General features: G+C 50.3%; 1 protein-coding gene across 2 annotated transcripts in view; it reads left to right on the top strand.

The window, feature by feature from the left end:
* Positions 1-19,894, top strand: part of B3GNT3 (UDP-GlcNAc:betaGal beta-1,3-N-acetylglucosaminyltransferase 3) — a 184,711-nt gene that overhangs the window by 120,279 nt on the left and 44,538 nt on the right. The gene's annotated exons all lie outside the window — the stretch shown is intronic.

Consider the following 19,894-nt stretch of genomic DNA (forward strand, 5'->3'; position numbering starts at 1 on the left):
AGGTGGTGAGTGTCTGAAAAGTTTCAACATCATCTCCTTCTATTTGCTTTGTTCGCCCTGAGTTGGCAGGGTATGCCCAGACGTGGGTCTCTTGCTCACTTTGCCACTGGATTCAAGCTAGCCTGGCTGATGAGGGGTGTTACTCAGAAACCGGTCCCAGGAAGCTTGTTTCCGGTCCAGGGACGACCTGGCTTGGCAGCTCGGGCGGGGCTGTTCCCATGAGGCACAGGGTCAAGGCTGATTTGCATATGGCTGGGTCTGAACTGAGGTGGCGAAGTGAGTGTCTGAAAATTTCCAGCGCTCCGTCCATCATCTCCTTGTGTTTATTTTATCTATTCAAGACAGTTCACTTTTTTGCACAGAGATGTTATAATAGCATCAATCAATCTGTGCTTCTAAAGTGCAGCTACTCACCTTTGAGGGTATTCAGGCTTTGAGGTCTCTCTGGGCTCAGTCGAAAAGCCGGGTCTTCCATGAGAGGAGATGATGCTCAAAGGTTGCGAGGAAGGTGGCTCCAGGCTTTGGCGGCGAGGTAAGAGAAGGAACGGCCTCCACTGTGGTACGGCAGATGCTGCGAGTGTGGGCGAGGGAGGGCGCCGGTGTCTTGGCGGAAGTTCAGGCGGTGGTTGATGTATGCTGTTCCTTGGCCATGGAGGGCTCTGTAGGCGTGTGCCGGTGCCAACACACCTCATGAGCTAGGAAGACCCCAGACAGATCACACTACAAGAGCTCACCGGCAGCAAAGTGAGCTTTCTCTGGGGGGCTCCGGTGTTGTGGAATACCACAAAATATCTCAATAAGATAATAAAATAGAAGCAAACACAGTTTGACAAAACAAAACTCTTGGATATTATTTCATTTATTTGACACGTCATACTTAAGGGGTACAAACCACCACCAACTACTCACAAAATATCTCGGCTCGGGGAACAGCTATTAAACCCCTCCCACTTCTAATAGATTTCTTGACATTACCCATCGATCTCAGGGCCTTAAAATAGTAAAACATAAGATGTCTCTGTCAGTTTGTAGGTGTGCGTGTCCCTTATTACGCGTGTGCAGACGTTATCGTGCAGACGCACATCTACAAAATGGCATGGCCACTTTCTCCTTTTGGCCGTACCACGCAGCATCTTTCCCGAACGGTCCTGTAAAGCCAATAGGCCTCAGGAGCGAGACCTATTGGCTTTGATAATTACTTGTTTTTGACACACACACCCTCGCAGTGAAATGAGGGCTGAACCATTGAGCTGTAGGAGATAAAAAAACACACAGATTGCATGGGTTGGAGGTTAACTGCATAGAGTGTCACGCCTTCTTGCAAGCAAATGTCACGCACTAACTCCCATGCTGAGAAAATTGATTTGAAGAGCTCTCAATGTATTTATTATTTAATGGATTACAAGGCCGGGCCCTGGTAGCGCTTCCAGGAACAACAAACAATTCCTTGAGTTTCTTAATGAGGGGAAGAGCAATTCTGGTTTAGCAGAGTTTCACCCACATTCCTCTAAACCCAGGACAGGTGATCACGGTAACTGCAGAACTGTCTAACTTACTCGAGTTTCAGCTCCCAGCAGGCTTCTTTACCCCTCCCGCCGCCTCCAGGGCCTGCACGGGCCCCAGCTCTCTGTTGCTGCATGCTGTCAGAATCCCTGCCCCTAATTTCTTTTTTGGGCTGATTCAGTTTACCCCAAAAATGCTGCAGTCGCATTAATACCCTCCCTTGAATGAGAGGGGCATTTTACCCACTGTGCTTGTGTTCATGTATTACCCGCCTCACATCCTGTGAATCTGGAATCTGGGCATTTTTTAAATGTATTTATTTAATGCGATTTTCTATAGGAAAATTACCCTAAGGTGTCAGAGCGCTTTACAAAAGAACCAGTTGTGATACATAAGGATTTACGATTACATGAGTTACATAAAAGATACAAACAGGAAAAAAAGTTGCAAATGTACAAGTTGTAAAGTCACTCGAGGAAGAGATACAAATGGATAAACTCTAAGAATCACATATGAATGGTAGAGAGTACAAGGGCCTACTACATATACTAGTGGTTACAGTTATCTCTATATACATATATACACATAGTAGATTTTCTCAGAATTCCATTTTACCATCGATTCGGCTTGGACAAGTATATATCACATATTTACAGAGTGAAAAGAGCTCCAGTACCTTCGGGTCGAGTTCGTGCTATATAAAAATGCAACAACAAAAAATAAATAAATAATGCCCTGAAGCGTCTGCCACTACATCCATCAGGAAACCATTCCCTGTAAAACTCATGTTTACCTGGAGGGATGCTTTGGCGCGCGGCCATTGGTCCATCTCCAAGAGGAGAAACCGACAGTGTGTGAAAGAGGCGTGTCCAGATGACGCTCCATGCACACCTGTCAGACGTTTATGAGGGAGGGGCCCGCGTGACCACCATGACCAAAACGGAAGCCCTACCCTCGGACACCCTTGGAGGCAGTGACCGGATATGGAGCAGGCGAGGCCTACTTGTGTGATCTATACATACATTTAAGCCGAGGTTGTAGGCCTTTGTGCACACAGCTTGGCTGATCACCCCTTCTACAGCCCTGAAAATATACTTGAAGATGCGCCCTGTTGCTGCAGAACTGATCTATTAAAAATCTTAAGCCACCCCTCACGTCTTCGTGCAATTAGTATTTTTTTCATAACATGTTTTCCTTGCTTGTTCTTTGCAAACCCATTTGCTCAAAAAAATATACTTTTCATTTTTCTGAAATTTTGTAAGAGAAATCTGGATAACCGTTTTTTAGCTCTGAAGAAGGTTGTTTCTATAACTTTAGCAGTGAAACAATGTTGTCATTGTTGCCAAAATTGTTCAGGATAGAGCCTAACAATTTTTATTGATTAAGTATTGTCCTAATATGGTCCAATCCATTTCCTGTTTTATTTGGTCAGATGTGGGATTGGTAAAAGTTGTTTTCTGTGCCTACCTTGAATACTCAAAAGTAGGCGAGCCACTGAAAGCTTGAGCCTGAAGCCTGGCTCTGCCTCTGCTCGAAGCCCTGTTGGAACCTCGAGCCCATAACGAGCCGAGCTTTCATGTGGCTCCTGCCTACTCTCGCCAACAAGCATTGGCATACTCAATAGGTCTTGCATTTTGGACCTTATAAGTGTATAGCCAAGCAGCACATTCTCTTGAGTGCTGTGCTGAACAAAAAAAATTCTGCCTTTCGAGATAAAAATGTACACTGGGTAAGTTAATTTAGAATTGTTTTTTGTTAGCTACAGAGATTGTACTGAAAAATTGGTCATCTAGTCTCTGACTTAAATAGGTAAACTAAAAGACCCAGCAAGGACATAGGGCCATATGTATGAAGGCAATTTTGCGATCGCAAACGCCAAAATTCACGAAATTTCGGCATTTGTGAGACCGCAAAATAGCTAAGTGGTATGTATGTAAGCCAAACAGCCTCGCAAAATAAGAAATCGCAAATTTGCGATTCCCTATTTTGTGATTGCATTTGAGGAATCACAAATTGCGATTCCTTAAATGCAATGTATGAGGCCCAGAAAAAGTGCAATTTGGCCATAAGGAATCGCAAATTATCACCAACTTCAAGTTGGTGGTAATTTTCGATTTCTTTGAAAAATGCACGTTTTTGCATTTTTCAAAGTACCATGTGGCACACATACATGCCCTTAGGGCATGTATGTGTGCCACATGGGCACTCATGCATATTTTAGGGGTGCAACAGTGTGTCCTTTTGACACCCTGGCACCCTTGAAATTGCATTCTCAATTTGCTCTAATTGAGAATCGCAAATTGAGAAGTCTTCCCATTCATTCCTATAGGCCTCTAGGCCCATAGGAATAAATGGGGAGCCGGAGGACGTCTGCACTTGGCTTGAACTGTACAGCGCTGGCTAAGATGGCTTCAGATCCTCCTTCCAGGCGACGTCGGAGCCCGGACAACAACGGCGATCCAAAAGACTTCGGAGCCGCCGCGGTAAACCGGGCGAGCCCTCGACGGTAGAGACTTTGGCTGAACGGCGAGGAGTATTGGAAATGGTTTCCAACTTATCTGGCTCCCAGGGCGGCCCCATCGTCGAAGAATCGGAACCTGGCGGAGAGGGGGCTCACTCGGACACTGAGGACTCGAGACTGATAGTGTTAATTTACCAGTGGTCACTCCGGACTCGGCTGAGGGCATGCTGGATGGGCAGGGATGAACTCTGGTGAGCTGACTCCATTTGGGCGGGGGGCTGTCGCGGGAGGTGGGGAGGTTGTAGGTGTTACTGCTGGACCATGAACCACCAATGGGGTTGGGGGGCCTTGCTCTACCTGATACTTATGATTTGGTGCTCGGTCTAGTCTCGGTCGCCCGAGACTCGGTAGCCCGTTGCTGGCGCCCAGCCCGCACTCGGCCCTTAAGGCACGCCTGCGGTGGCTACCGCAGGATTAGTTGGGGGAAGAGAGTTTACAGAGGGTACAGTTTGGATGGGAACTGGATGGTGCTATTTGGGTCCTGTTCTGGGGTGGGTGGGAGGGGGTTTGTTTCGAGGGAAAGTTTTGTTGTTGTTGGGGGGGGTTGGCCGCCATTGGTGTTGGATCGAATATTGAATGTTCCATTCTGAGCGCTGTTGGGGGAACCTGGATGCGGCAATTTGGGACAATGGCTGAGATCACTAATGTAAAATGCGTCACTTGGAATGTACAGGGCCTTCACACTATGTCCAGACGTCACAAAATTCACGCTTATCTGGTGCGTAGAGGGGTGCAAATAGCGTTGCTGCAGGAGACACATCTTACTAAGGCGGAAGGGGCGGCGCTACAGCGTAGATGGAGAGGGCAGGTTTACTACACTACATACTCAGCTTATGCGAGAGGGGTGCTGATCTGGATAAGAGCTGGGGATACCCTTACAGGTTTCCAAATCTGTGGTGGATCTGGAGGGTCGATACGTGGCTATCTCTGGCACACTGGGGGGTAGGGCACTGAATATTTGTTGCATTTATGCGCCTAATGTGGACCAGCTCGCCTTCCTATCCGGGTTATCGGGCTCCTTGGCCCACTTCCTGTCGGGGACCCTCCTGCTGGGAGGAGATTTTAACTCGGTGGTGGATGTCGACATCGATCGTTCACACCCCCCACTTCCGGACTCCCCGGTCCGACGAGTAGCTAAAGGCAGGAAGGAATGGCAGGCTCAATGGGGGCTGACAGATATTTGGCGTGCGCTGCACCCCTATACTAGAGATTATTCATACTTTTCTGGTATGCACGAATTACATGTGAGACTGGATGGGTTTCTGGGGTCAACGGAATTGGTGTCTGCGACTGTGCGATCCGAATATTTGGCTAGGACCATCTCGGATCACAACCCCCTATTAGTGAATTTCAGCTGGTTTCCCGGGGTCCCCAGCGTCCCTACTTGGAAACTGCGCCCCGAGATATTAGAGGATATAGTCTTCAAGGCGGACCTAGAGGACAAAATTACTGACTATTTTGCGACCAATGGGGGCACTGCTGGGTCGAGGGCCTCGGAATGGGATGCTTTCAAGGTGGTGATCAGGGGCTACTGCATATCCAAGAAAGTGGGAATGCGTCGTGTCATCCTTGATGACCTGGCCAACGCGGACCGGAAGCTCTGTGAGTTGGAGCTTCGCCGCCCCGGCCACCCAGAACTTCAGGAACGTACTGCTGCAGCGAGGGAGGCGGTGGCGGCGGAGGTCGAACGATTGCGATGTTTCGATTATAAGGCCTATGTCACCAGATCGCTCACGGAAGGGGACAAGTCGGGCGCGCTCTTAGCTTGGTTGGCCAATCCCACGCGCCGGACATCCCCGACGGTGTCCATGCGCACCACGGAGGGACTTGAGGTGCATACCCAACCGGAGATACTTGATTGCTACTTGCGATACTATGAACGGCTATACCGTAGTAGACTGAACCGTGATCCTACCCTGATCGACGATTATTTACAATCCTTGGAGATTCCCGCACTGGAACCTGACATAGCGAAGGCCCTGGGCACCGATATAGAACTTGGGGAGATCCGTAGCGCCATAAAAGGGATGGCGAGAAACAAGACCCCGGGGCTCGATGGGCTCCCGGTCGAATTCTACTCCACCTACGTGGATCTATTGGCACCCCGGCTAGTAGTAGTCTACAAGGAAGCGAAACGCTTGGGACGCCTCCCCGGCTCGATGTGTGAAGCCTTGGTAGTCCCCCTCCTCAAACCTGGTAGGGAGTCCGCTGACCCGGCGTCCTATCGACCTTTATCAATGCTAACGGTCGACTATAAGATTCTAAGCAGCATATTGGCATCGAGGCTGCTAGGGCACATGCGTTCCTTGGTGCATGAAGACCAGGCAGGATTTATCCCTAAACGCAATACAACCATGAATATTCGTCGCTTATTTCGTCTGCTAGAGGAACCACACACGGAGGCCCTGTGCCCCTTGGTCCTCTCGGTTGACCTGGAAAAGGCCTTTGACAGCCTGGAATGGGAATATTTGCGTAGGGTACTACTGCGTTTCGGTTTGGGAGAGGGATTTGTCAGATGGACCATGGTACTCTATGCCTCGGCGTCGGCCAGGGTGAGGGCGGGCCCGCTGATCTCTCAACAATACCCAGTGGAACGAGGCACGAGACAGGGATGCTCGTTATCCCCTCTGCTGTTCGCGCTCGCGGTGGAACCACTAGCGTTATCGGTCCGGACCGGAGCTTATTTCGGCGGACTGCGGACCTTATCTGGACAGCAATACATCTCTCTATATGCCGATGATCTGCTGCTCTTCCTTGAGGACTCGGGTAATGCTCTGGGTGGGGCTGAAGAGGCTCTCACAACCTTCGGGGAGATCTCGGGCCTTAGGGTGAATTGGGCTAAGACTTGCCTATTTCCGGTTCGGAAGGGAGCGCCCAGATCCGACACTACTAGAGAGATTAGATGGGAACCTAGCTGCCTCAAATATCTGGGGGTATACGTGTACCATGACCCCGCCGATCTTCTGGACGGCAATATAGCCCGCTGTATTCGCGCGCTGCGAGGCAGCATGGATTTCTGGGCCACCCTGCTGCTTTCGGTGGCTGGGCGTATAGCACTGTTGAAAATGGTGGCACTACCCCGGTTGATATATTATTTTAGAGCGCTTCCGATTTGGGTTCCGCCGGCCACCTTCCGGCTCTTGAGATCCATGGTGGTGGGGTTCCTCTGGGGGTCGGGCCGCCGAAGAGTGGCACTCAGGACCCTGATGAGACCAAAATCGGAGGGCGGCCTAGCGGTGCCGGATTTTGAAAAATACTATTTAGCGGCTCAGTTGCAGACATTCACCCAGGAGATAGCGAGAGAGTTCTGAGGTCCGGAAGACGGGAGAGGCAGGGGAATGCCCAGACACATTCTTTCCTACGTTGCGTTACGCCAGCGCTTAGCTCTGCAAGACCTTACGCTCGAGGAACGGACTATACGGCTGTGCTGGAATCTGGCCCACGCCCGGGGGGAGCTGAAACTCCCGTATGCCCCGGAGATTCCATTAGGGATGTTAACGGCCTTGCCGCACGGTGGAGACTGGTCGCTCTTAAGGCATTGGGAAGATGCAGGGTTGCAGTTGGTGGGAGATCTTTATGAAGATGGGGTGTTACTGCCCTTCTAGGAGATTCTGGACTGTTTTGACGTCTCCTGAGGTGACTTCCTCCTTCACACAGCTATAATTAGGGCAATTCAGGCGCACTGGAAGAGGGGTATGGAGGAGCCACCAACATCATCGGTGTGCCAATATGTCATGATGTCCTCGGGGACGGTCAAGGCAGTCACGTGTTTATATAACAGATTAATTAATGAGGGTCTGCCCCCGCTTGCCATACTGCGGAACCGATGGGAAGCCGACATAGGGAAAGATATACCGGAAACGACGTGGGCACAACTGATGCGTCGAGCCTGGAAAGGCACGCGCCACGCCCGGTTTCAATTGGTACATTTTTATATAATTCACAGGGCCTACCTGACTCCGGCGAAAATCCAACAATACTTCGCCGCAGACACGGCGGCTTGTCCCAGATGCCGAGCACCCGCGGCAGACCTTATTCACATGCTGTGGTCCTGCCCAGCGCTGTCCTCCTACTGGCTCATGATAAAGGACACCCTCAATGGAGTCACTGGGAGAGCCTTGACTTTCGACGCGGCGGTGGCGATCCTACATTGGTTCCCTCATACCCCTAAAAATAAAATCTGAAGTAAATTTGTCGACCTAGGGCTTATTCTTGCTAAAAGGGAGATAACCAGACATTGGAAGGCAAGAGTTGGTCCAACCGGAGCTAAATGGCACAACGAACTCCTGAAGTGGGCCACAGGGGAGAGCACCTTGCGCTACCAGCTGGCGAGGCGACAGCAGAATGAGAGGGCGCTGGAAGCTGCATTGGAATGGGAGACGCTAGTGCAGGCCCTGCGAGATTACAGCGCTTCCAGCGATTCTGAGAGTGATGACGCAGCACAACCTGAGTCCCGTTAGGTGTCCATAACACTGATCTCTACGTAGTTACTTCAGGGTTCTTCCCATAAGCTCTTTTTATACATACAACACACTGATGGGCGGGGGGAGGGGTTGGGTGGAGTGGGTGTTGAGGTGGGTTTGTTCTTTTAGGATGATTTAGAAAAGCAGATGAAGATCGCTCGTTTATCCGGATCAGCCTCAGCAATATACCGGATCCCCATATGCGATTTTATAGCAGACGCCGCCCGACCCTCGGGTTGTGGGCTGAATGGCTGTGTATACAAGGTGTTTCCTCACGGGGGATCGGTTGTTTTTCTTTTCCACTGAAGCTATATCGCTGATCTGTCATGTAACTTTGGCTAATTCCTGCAATAAAAATATATTTAAAAAAAAAAAAATAGGAATAAATGGGGAGGTATTCCTTAATTGCGAATTGCAATTTGTGATTCGCAATTAAGGAATATATAGGATTCGCAAAATTATTTGCAAATCCTACATACATAGCATTTTGCGATTCTCAAATAGCGATTCTCTAAAAATCGCTATTTGAGAATCGCAAAATGTAACTTTCATACATATGGCCCATAATGCCTAAACTACTGATGCAAACTTTAGTGGTTAGTGGCAAAACACTCAAACAACTGCTAATGAGGCGAACAAAACACTTCTGTCTACCATCTCAAAACTGATATGCTTTAAAGGAGTTAGTTGATACTTGACAACTCGTCTAGCAAGAAATTGTAGAGGGAAAGTTGACACATTTTCAAGTCGGCAGGCAACTGTAGTTGACACATTTGATATCCGTTTCAGCAGAGAGGGACACATATGGAATATATAGATTAGTATATAATATATGTAATGATTTTGTCTGCTTCAAGAAGCATCTTAAAACCTGGCTAAAATATTTTTTATCCGATTTCTTCCTTTCCTTTCTCATCTGGGACTGCGCGCCAGGGCCAAGATATTCCTGCAGGGGTGAATCGCTGAACTATATTAAGTTTCCATAACATAATAAATATAGATCATACTTCTCCTATAAACAAATTCAATGCATAGTACTGCGAACTACATAGTTGATGGGTAAGACTTGAATATCCAGTCTCTATGCCTAGGGTGTAAAGGCTAAGAGAGTCATTTGATGGTTTGAGAAACCCTCCCAAATAGTCAGCTGGTCATAGTACATCAGTCCTCTGCTCAACAGACATGAGATTTAAAAAAAAAAAAGCTACCTAGCAATTTAGTCCCAATTGCTTTCCAAAGAAAAAACAGAAAAATGCCTTTTCAGCATTAGACCTGTCAGCTACACATGAAGCAAGGATTAAAATAAGCTTATGACAAACATTCCAGAAAGAGCTGCCTCATGAATGTCAAGCAAGTCACAAACAAAACACTGTACGTCACCCAGGACTACAAGTGAAGCATCACGTTTGCAAAAATACAAAACACACAAAGATGGGTATTTACAAAACAATGCAAGAACACTGCAAGGTGAAACAAGTGAATATTTAAGACCATTTCTACAACAAAATGTAAGTTGTTGGGAGGACCATGTAACCAGAATCCTCATTAGCATAGAGGACTATTTAAGTCTAGTCTTTGACAAGGAGCACATCCACGCACAAAGTGGCTCTCTCCAGTGCCCAGGGATACTGCACAATGTTTTTCTTTTTGGGACCAAGAAATGCTTTTAAATTTGGCAGTCTACAGGCAAGTTCCAACATATTTACACCTCATATTGGTTGCCAAACTTTTGGCTGTCTGTGCCTACATTATGATTTTTTGCAGAGCATTATTATTTTTCCCCAACAAATAGTTTCTGCAAAACCCATAACAAAACAAGTACTGCAAAGCCAAAAGGTTGACAGCCACGTGTGAACATGTTGGGGCTTGCCTATATATTTATACCATTTTCACTGAACTGGAGATACCACAAAATACTGCTTTCTCCTTTCTCACGAAAGGAAAAACATGCAAATCCTCCATCTCTGGGCCGGTCATCACATCAAGCACTTTGAAGGCCGCTGTAAACTCAGCTTCTTTGAAAAAAAAATCCCAACCCAGTGCCAATAGCTCTGCTACTAACGAAGAATACGGGGTACAAGCTAGTCAGATTAAGATCTAGTGCAATCAGTACTAACACAAATTCACTAATGCCAGGCACAGTAAGAAACAACCCGATGAGCATGGTGCAATATCAGACTGCTGAGCTTTAAGTAGCAAGACGGCGGCCATAGTCCCTCACTAACAACTGTGATCCGGCAGCTGTGCAATGAGAAACAATCTGGACATCCAAGCCTGTCTACCTGTAGAAAACAAGACGGCTAAAGTTGCAGAGCCCAGTTCATTCCAGTTACTGTATGTGTACGAACCAAACATTGACACAGTAATCTTGAATTGTTATGCTCTGGTGGCGCACGTCCTCACGGACTAAGCCACATATCCTAATTACTCACTCACGTCATTTTATGATACCTGATCTGACATATGGCTCTCAATGTTTTTTGACACAGCTGGTTCAGGGCGCTTAAAGTGTGCCACAGAAATGCGGTAAATATGGTGCTATGTAATGCACAGGAATTCAGAGGCTATAAGAGTGGCCAAGTAAAGAAGGGGAAATTAAGATTTTTGGCTAAGAATGAAGACTAGATTAGGATAAATGGCACATTAATACTGGGGATGGGATGTAGGATTACGGAGTTGACAACAAACCAAGCATACGTTAGCCAAACAAAGGGACACAAAGACCTATGGTGTCCCAGAGTCTGAGGCCCAAATAGCAACCAGTCTGTAAGGAGCAGAGGGGCATGATCGCTTGGGGGCAGAGCCATGAATGTGATCGAGGTGGAGGACTGAGAGACAGGAAAGTACCGAAATTCGATGGACGTCGTGCTGAGCCAGGGAAACAAACTACGAACACTTATGGGAAGTGCTGCTTCAAATGTAAAAAAGTAGTTCCTGAGCCAGGAAATAAAATAGGGCAAGTGGAAGGGTACAAGTGCTACGGCGCTGCTCCGTGGGAGTAAACAAGTGACCAAAAGGTGGAGAAAAGAGGAAACCTTAAGCAATTACAAGCATGGTTTTTTAAAGGACACTGATATAAATAAAAGTAATGCAGTGAGTGGGCTATAAGCCCACAAAGTATGTACAACATGTCTCGAAGAGACAGCGCAAGTGCTGTCTAGGATCGACCTAAAAATGAATGTGTCCTTGTGTAATGTAACTGGAGCTCATATAAAGTGCTCCAGAACATTTGGGTGGAGTTATTAATTTATAAACCGGCAACAAAAAAATGAAACATGAGGGAGGAAGGTGGAAAATAAAGGCAGGGGGTGAGTGGGTTCAAGAGAATGATAGTGGGGGTGAAGGGAATGCCAACAAGCATTTACAATGCAACGGTCTCGCCTTTGCAAAAGTTAGAGCTATTGGCATTTTAAATGACAACATTTTTATTTGTGTTGGTTTTAAAAAACAGATAAATAAATGGCATTGTCATTTACAATGCCAATAGCTTAATCTCTCGCAAATGCCACACACACACAAAGAGCCCCCCCCACACACACACACACACACACACACAGAGCCCCCCACACACACAGACAAAGCCACAGCCACACACACACACAGAGAGCCACACACAGACCCCCCACACACAGAGCCCCACAGACACAGAGCCCCACACATAGACACACACAGAACCACACACACAACCACACACACACAGCCACACACACAGAGCCACACACACACACCCTGGGACGCAAGTGGCGCTTCCTGACACAGTGACAGCATCGGAAATGTTTTTGGGGGAACCGGCCTGGCAACTACGAGAAAAGAAAATCTGCAGAGAAAACATTACAAATGAAAAGTCTGTGTCGACTCCACTGAGGCGAAAACGTAATTCTTGCTCTGTCTTCCATAATCTCTACAGAGAAGCCTCCTGCATTTTTCATTCACCATCTCCTCCGTTGTCTCTCCTCAGCCATCTCTGTGACCGAAAGCCCCTGCACCCCACAGCTCTCCAAGAAAACTCCTCTCCTTCTCTGCTACCTCTAGAATATAAGGTCCACGAATCCCTAACACAGCATAAAGGAGGAACCCTAAACAATGCTCCTTCTCTGCCGTATTAATGGGAAGAATCGTGCTCCTCCTCCCAGTCTCTATCAGAGAAGAACCTTAAAAAGCTTGCATCCTGCGCTATCTTTGAGAAGCCATTGCATCTATTCGGCTCTCCAAAGTGCAGTCCTCTGAACACTTATCTTCCTTCCCTATAACATCAGGAAAGGTCCTGGATACGTCTTCTCCTCCACTAAACTCTGAGAGAAGCATAATGCATGTCCGCTGCCCTCTGAACACGTCCCCTCCTCAAAACTAGGAGGGAAGGTCCCTGAATCTCCCGCCCTTTACCTGCTGTCCATAGGTTGATACCTCTCCTCCTCGACTACGAAAGAAGCACCCTGAAACCCCCAGCCCGCACCCAAGCTGCTGCCCATGGATGAGGACCCCGTCTGAACACATCTGCTCCGCTACTTCAGAGCCCACCTCGAACTCCGATGCAATTGTAAGAGAAGCTCTTATGACTGCAGCCTACAGCTATTGCTGCGAGAACAGGGGGGTGGCTACCACAGGTGCAGCAGCTGCAGTGGCACCGAAGCCCAAAAGCATCCCCTTAGAAGACTAGAAAGCTATTTTTGTCATACCATAATTCGAATTAAAGTACTGAACCATCGTTCCATTTAAACTGATGTTTCTTTTGTTATAACTCGGTAGCACTCGTGTTCGACCTCGGGAGGATGAAAGACTTGCTGGGCCCTCAGGGGTTAGAAATGGTGACCAAGAGGCCAGGGACATTTCCATAGTGGAATGCATTAACTCACTGAGCCATCGGACCCTCTCATCAGCCATTTGGCGCTCAGAAAGGGAATCTGTGCGCGCGGCGGCTGTGGGAATGGATTACGGTCTGATCAGGTCTGATCACAGCCTCCGCGCGCAGGGGCTCTAGAGCGATGCTCGCTCTCTCAATCAATCAGGAGTTTGTTAAAGCGCAACTACTCACCCGTAAGGGTCTCAAGGCGCTAGGGGTGGGGGGGTGCAGGTTCCATTCCATAAAGGAGGGGGTCTGTCGAAGAGCCAGGTTTTGAGGTTTCTTGTGAAGATGGGGAGCGATGTCTGTCTGAGGTAGAGCGGAAGGGCGTTCCATGCTTTGGCCGCGAGGAAGGAGAAGGAGCGGCCTCCCGATCTGGTCTTTCTGGTGCGGGGGACCACGGCGTAGGAAAGCTGGGCTGATCGTAGGGTCCTTTGGGGTGCGTGGAATTTGAGTCGGCTGTTCAGGTATGCTGGTCCGGTGCTGTGGAGGGCCTTGTGTGCGTGGGTGAGCATCTTAAAGGTGATTCTCGCCTCGACGGGGAGCCAGTGGAGTGTGCGCAGGTGCTGGGAGATGTGGCAGTATTTTGGCAGGTTGAGGACCAGTCTTGCGGCGGCGTTCTGGATGTTCTGTAGCTTGCGGATGAGGTTTTTGTTTATTCCGGCATAGAGTGCATTGCCGTAGTCGAGTCTGCTGGTGACCAGGGCGTGAGTGACTGTCTTTCGGTGTTCGAGGGGGATCCATTTGAAGGTCTTACGAAGGAGGCGGAGGGTGTGGAAGCAGGAAGATGAGACAGAGTTGATCTGGCGGTCCATTTTGAGCTCGGAGTCCAGGATGATTCCCAGGTTGCGTGCGTGGTCTGTGGGGGTTGGCGGGTTTCCGAGGGCGGTGGGCCACCAGGTGTCGCTCCAGGCGTCGGGGTTTGGGCCCATGATGAGTACTTCTGTTTTGTTGGTGTTTAGTTGAAGGCAGCTGTTTTTCATCCATTTGGCGACGGCTTCCATGCCTTCTCGAAAGTTGCGTCTGGCGGTGTTGGGCTCGTTGGATAGGGAGAGGATGAGCTGGGTGTCGTCTGCATATGACACGATGTTGAGTCCGTAGGTTCTGACGATGGGGGCAAGTGGAGCCATGTAGACGTTGAAGAGCGTCGGGCTGAGGGAGGAGCCTTCGGGGACTCCGCAGGTGATCGGTGTGGGGTCCGAGAGGAAAGGGGGGAGTCTGACCCGCTGCGTCCTGCCGGAGGGGAAGGAGCAGATCCAGTCGAGGGCCTTGTCCTGGATTCCTGCATCGTAGAGTCTGCGTATTAGGGTGCGGTGGGAGACTGTGTCGAACGCCGCTGATAGGTCGAGGAGGATGAGGGCTACTGTTTCTCCTTTGTCCAGTAAGGTGCGGATGTCGTCTGTTGCGGCGAGGAGGGCGGTTTCCGTACTGTGTTTTTTTCTGAAGCCGGATTGGGAGGAGTCGAGGATGTTGTGTTCTTCAATGAATGTGGCGAGTTGGCTGTTGATGGCTTTCTCGATGACTTTCGCTGGGAACGGGAGCAGGGAGATGGGTCTGTAGTTTTTGAGGTCGGTGGGGTCCCCTGAGGGTTTCTTTAGGAGGGGGTTGACCTCGGCGTGTTTCCAGTCATCGGGGAACGAGGCGGTCGCCAGGGAGCGGTTGATGGTTTGGCGGAGCATGGGTGCGATGGTGTTGGCGGCTCTGTTGAAGATGTGGTGGGGCAGGGGTCCGTGGGGGCCCCTGAGTGGATTGACTTCATTGTCTTCAGTGTGTCTTCGGTGGTGAGGGCTGTCCAGTCATCAATCGCTGCTTTCCGGGTGTCGGGGTGGTTGGTGAGGGTTCAGTGTGTTGGTTGTCTTCGTCGAAGTTGTCGTAGATGCTCTTGATTTTGTGGTGGAAAAAGATGCTGAGTTTGTCGCAGAGGTCTTGTGAGGGAGGGATGTCGGTAGACTCACTGGTGGGTTGGGCGAACTCCTTGATGATGCTGAAGAGTTCCTTGCTGTTGTGTGCGTGGGTGGAGATTTTGTCTTCAATCTCTTTTTTCCTCGTTTCTCTGATGAGTTGATGGTGGGCGTTGGTGGCGGCTCTGAAGTTGTTGTGGGCTTCTGTGGATTTGGTGTTTCTCCAGGCCCTTTCAAGGCGGCGGCATGTGCGCCTGGACTCTCGAAGTTCGGTGGTAAACCATCTGGCTTTCTTGGCACGGGTATTGTTTTCCTTGAGGGGGGCTATGGTGTTGGTGCTGTCCGAGATCCATCTATGCAGGGTTCGGGCCGCGGTGTTGGCCTCTCACACAGATATTTACTTTGAGGTGTGGAAATCGCTGGACAGACGGAGCTGCTTCGAAAGCCTGCTGCACACCCAAGTGTCAGATCAACAAACCACGCTTGGAAAAGCAGTTGTTTTCGCCGCCAACTGCGGCGTCACCTTTCTAATGGCGATTGCGCGGAAGGAGGCGGGCGATTACACGAAATAAGAAACTCGGAGAACTGCTAACCAGCTCCCCGTGGGTGGATCAACGCACAGGCAGCTGCGAACGTCAGGAGTTAGGAGGAAGCAGCGAAAGCCCGGAGGGGAGTCCAGGAGCCCACTGAAGGGATTTCACAACCTAAGATATGGGAACGTCCTGAGTTGCTGCAGGCAGAAGTGCTGGAAAGCAGTGACCTATATGGGGGAAGGCTTAAAGTAGGGGAGATCATATACATGAATCTTGAGCTGAAGACAGAGGTGAGGGAAAGGCATCCACGCGAGAAGCAATCTGTATACAAGCATTTACAAGTGGGGCTGGGGCTGGGGACACGGACAGCAAGAGGGGGGCGGGAACGGGCACACGGACAGCGGGAGGGGGGCGTGAACGGGCACACGGACAGCGGGAGGGGAGGGGAGCACTCACCAGGACTTCTTCCGGCGGCGGTCGGCCTGGAGGAATGACCCAAAAAAACCTTAAATAAATAAACCACCGCAATGACATTCGCAAAGGGGCGGAGAGCGAAAAAATCGCCGGAACGCCCACGAATCTGCTCGGGGAATGAGTGACGCATCTCTGTTCCAATGGCTAGCTCCATTTATGGAGCTAGCCAATGGAACAGGCGGGACAAAGCCCCAGACTGCTTCTCAAAAGTTTTTGCCTGCGCAGCGGACGCCAGGCGAAACCTAAAAAGTAAAAACGAGAATCTGAAGGAGCCTGTGGCCAGTGGAAGGACACTGACCACAGGAAGCAGTACTTGGTCCATGCTTCTTGACAAGAAGACTGAATCCCAGGAGTAAGCAGGAGATGACAACCAACAGGAAGCAAGGAAGGAGAGTGATGTGGGGGCAAACCAATTGTAAGTAAAGGTAAGTAATAGGCGGGTTCTAAGCCCCTTTTAAGATTTGTTTTTGCTTCACAAGATATTTCTCAAGCAAGCGCTGAGCAGGCGAAACCTGATAAAAAGCAGTATAAATTCACAGGTTTTTGATCCTTACAGGGCAGCAATGGCAGTGATCCAATAGAGAGCTAGATGGGGTAGGAGAGGAAAGGGAGTGAACTCTGGGCGAGAATCAGGAGGGTGGGTCAGGGAAGGGTTGGAGTCCTGCGGGGGAGGGATGGTGGAGTGGGGCATGCTGCTCACAGGCAGGGGCGGTCCGTTGCTCCTGGACTGGGTTATGCTATTAATGAAGCTTGGCCGACAGTCTGTTTTCCCCAGCACTGCAATGGTCTCCCAGCCCTCAGCTGGGACCTGTGTAAATACAGCAGCTTTTTATAATGTGCTCATGGCCAGGGTTGCCATGTGTGTCATGTCCCTGTCTCTGCTTGAACATTCTCTGGTGCCATTTAAGGGGCCGGGCCAGGGATTTGGGGGGGCAAACGGATGTAGTGTGCAACTGTCTGGTCTGATGTCTGCCAGGGCAAGAAACCTGAAGACTGGTGAGATGCGGAGCCTAACAAGTGTCTACCAGGGCTGGAGAGGAGGGTGGGGGATCCCAAAGTAGTGTAGTGGTGTGAAGCATTCACTCTGTGTGCCAGGGCTGGTGATGGTTGAAATGTGGAGCACCTGATCAGTGTCTGCCAGGGCTGGAGAGGAGGATGGTTGCAGAGCCGGGGCTGGGGATGGGGCGGCCGCCCCCATATTAGTGTAGTGGTGTGAAGCATTCACTCTGTGTGCCAGGGCTAGTGGTGGTTGAAATGTGGAGCACCTGCCAGTGTCTGCAAGGGTTGTAGAGGGGCTGAGAGCTCCCAGGGTGTTGTGGAGCGAAGGCTGGAGCGTGGGAAGAGCTCCCCGAGAGAGGGAGGTGTGAAACACTGGCTCTGCGTCTGCCAGGGCTGGAGTGGCAGAGCTCCGAGTGCTGTGGCATGGCCTGCAGCTCTCTGCTGTGTGGCTGCCAGGGCTGGAGGGGGCAGAGCTCCGAGGGTGCTGTGGCATGGCCTGTAGCTCTCTGCTCTGTGGCTGCCAGGGCTGGAGGGGGCAGAGCTCCGAGGGTGCTGTGGCATGGCCTGCAGCTCTCTGCTCTGCCAGGGCTGGAGGGGGCAGAGCGCCGAGCGTGCTGTGGCATGGCCTGCAGCTCTCTGCTCTGTGGCTGCCAGGGCTGGAGGGGGCAGAGTTCTGAGTGCTGTGGCATGGCCTGCAGCTCTCTGCTCTGCCAGGGCTGGAGGGGGCAGAGCGCCGAGCGTGCTGTGGCATGGCCTGCAGCTCTCTGCTCTGTGGCTGCCAGGGCTGGAGGGGGCAGAGCTCCGAGGGTGCTGTGGCATGGCCTGCAGCTCTCTGCTCTGCCAGGGCTGGAGGGGGCAGAGCGCCGAGCGTGCTGTGGCATGGCCTGCAGCTCTCTGCTCTGTGGCTGCCAGGGCTGGATGGGGCAGAGTTCTGAGTGCTGTGGCATGGCCTGCAGCTCTCTGCTCTGCCAGGGCTGGAGGGGGCAGAGCGCCGAGCGTGCTGTGGCATGGCCTGCAGCTCTCTGCTCTGTGGCTGCCAGGGCTGGAGGGGGCAGAGTTCTGAGTGCTGTGGCATGGCCTGCAGCTCTCTGCTCTGTGGCTGCCAGTGCGGTTTGCAGCGCTCGCACCTCCTTCGATGCTCTCCTCGGATTGGAACAGATTGTAATTGCCCCCTCCTGGCCCCAGACTTCCACCAGGTGCAACTCTGTGGAGGTAAGAGAGGAAATGCAATGTTGCTTATCCAAACTGGGGGGGTTAAGAAGGGACATATGCAGGTGCACCTGTGGACTGGGGGCATCTGTTTCAGACTGTGGCTTGTCCCAGCCCTACTCAGACCGCGCGCTCCTCCAAGCTCTGAAGGGCGTCGAGGTCGCCTGGGTGGCTTTGTTCTGTGCTGCTGCTGGTCCGAGTCCCTACGATGAACGGATCCTGCGTAGACTCGCTCCTCCTATTATCCTCTTCTTTTTTTTTTCCTTTCTCCCCCTTCTTTTCCTTTTCTCTTTACTTCTTTTTCTATTCCTTTCTTTTTCCCTCCTTTGCATCACTCTTATCTTTTGCTTTCTCACTCTCATTTTTCATTTTCTTGTTCCTGGAGGGCCTGGAGGGAAGAGCATTCCAAGCCCAGGAACACTCCACTATGCCAAATATAATGTCATTAAAGTATGGGGCGCAACCGGGCTCCGCGCTGAGCCCGAGCTGTTTAATGTGTATATGGAGCCACTGTCCCAGGTCGCCCTCGGCTTTGATATCTCGATGACGTCCTATGCCAATGACACGCAGTTTGTGATCTCCTTAGACCCTAAAACCAACGGGGATTCCGATAGGTTATCACCCGGCATGGAAAAAGTAATGGCCTGGATGACGAAAAGCTGCCTAGAGTTAAACGGGGACAAGACTGGGCTAATGATCCTCGGAAATAGACCAATCCCTAGGCCATTCATAAGCTGGCCGGACTGTCTAGGTACCAGGCCTGCGCCTAAGGACCACATTAAGAATTTAGGCCTCTGGCTAGAAAAAGACCTCTCAATGACGACCCAAGCGAAGAAGGTCGCTGGTACATTCTTTGGAACTTAGAAGTCTTCGGAAAATGTTATATTGTATTCCAACACAGCTTAGGAAGACTGAAGTCCTCTCCGTTGTCACATCACGCCTGGATTATGGAAACTCGATAGTTCTGGGTGCACTGAAATATGTGACAGACTCCAGGTGATCCAGAATGCGGCAGCCAGACGACTGTGCAAGGCCCCAGCTTGGGAACCTGCCAAAAAGCACCTTAAAGGGCTACATTGGCTCCCTTGGAGGCCAGAATCAAGTGCAAGGTATTGATTAGAACGAGTTCTTCACAGTAAGGGCCCTAGGAAAATCAGAAATCTGGTATCCCCATATGTCCCAAATAGAAACCTGAGATCCAGCTGAGAAAGACTTCTAAAACCAACATCCATCCATCAAGAAAGTAAGGTGGGGGATACTTCCCTCACCTTGCTCCCAAACTCTGGAATTCCCTACTGAGGAAATGTAGAACCCCAGTCAAGGAGCCAGCATTCTGGAAATCAATAAAAACCTGGCTGTTTTTGCAGCATTTCAAATCCTACCCCAGACCCGGTCTGCAAACCTGTGTCTTACCGCTCGGAAGCCCTAGGGCAGCTTCGCGCTTTACAAAT

The sequence above is a fragment of the Lissotriton vulgaris genome, chromosome 12 (genome assembly GCF_964263255.1).
Source record: "Lissotriton vulgaris chromosome 12, aLisVul1.2, whole genome shotgun sequence".
NCBI lineage: Eukaryota > Metazoa > Chordata > Amphibia > Caudata > Salamandridae > Lissotriton > Lissotriton vulgaris.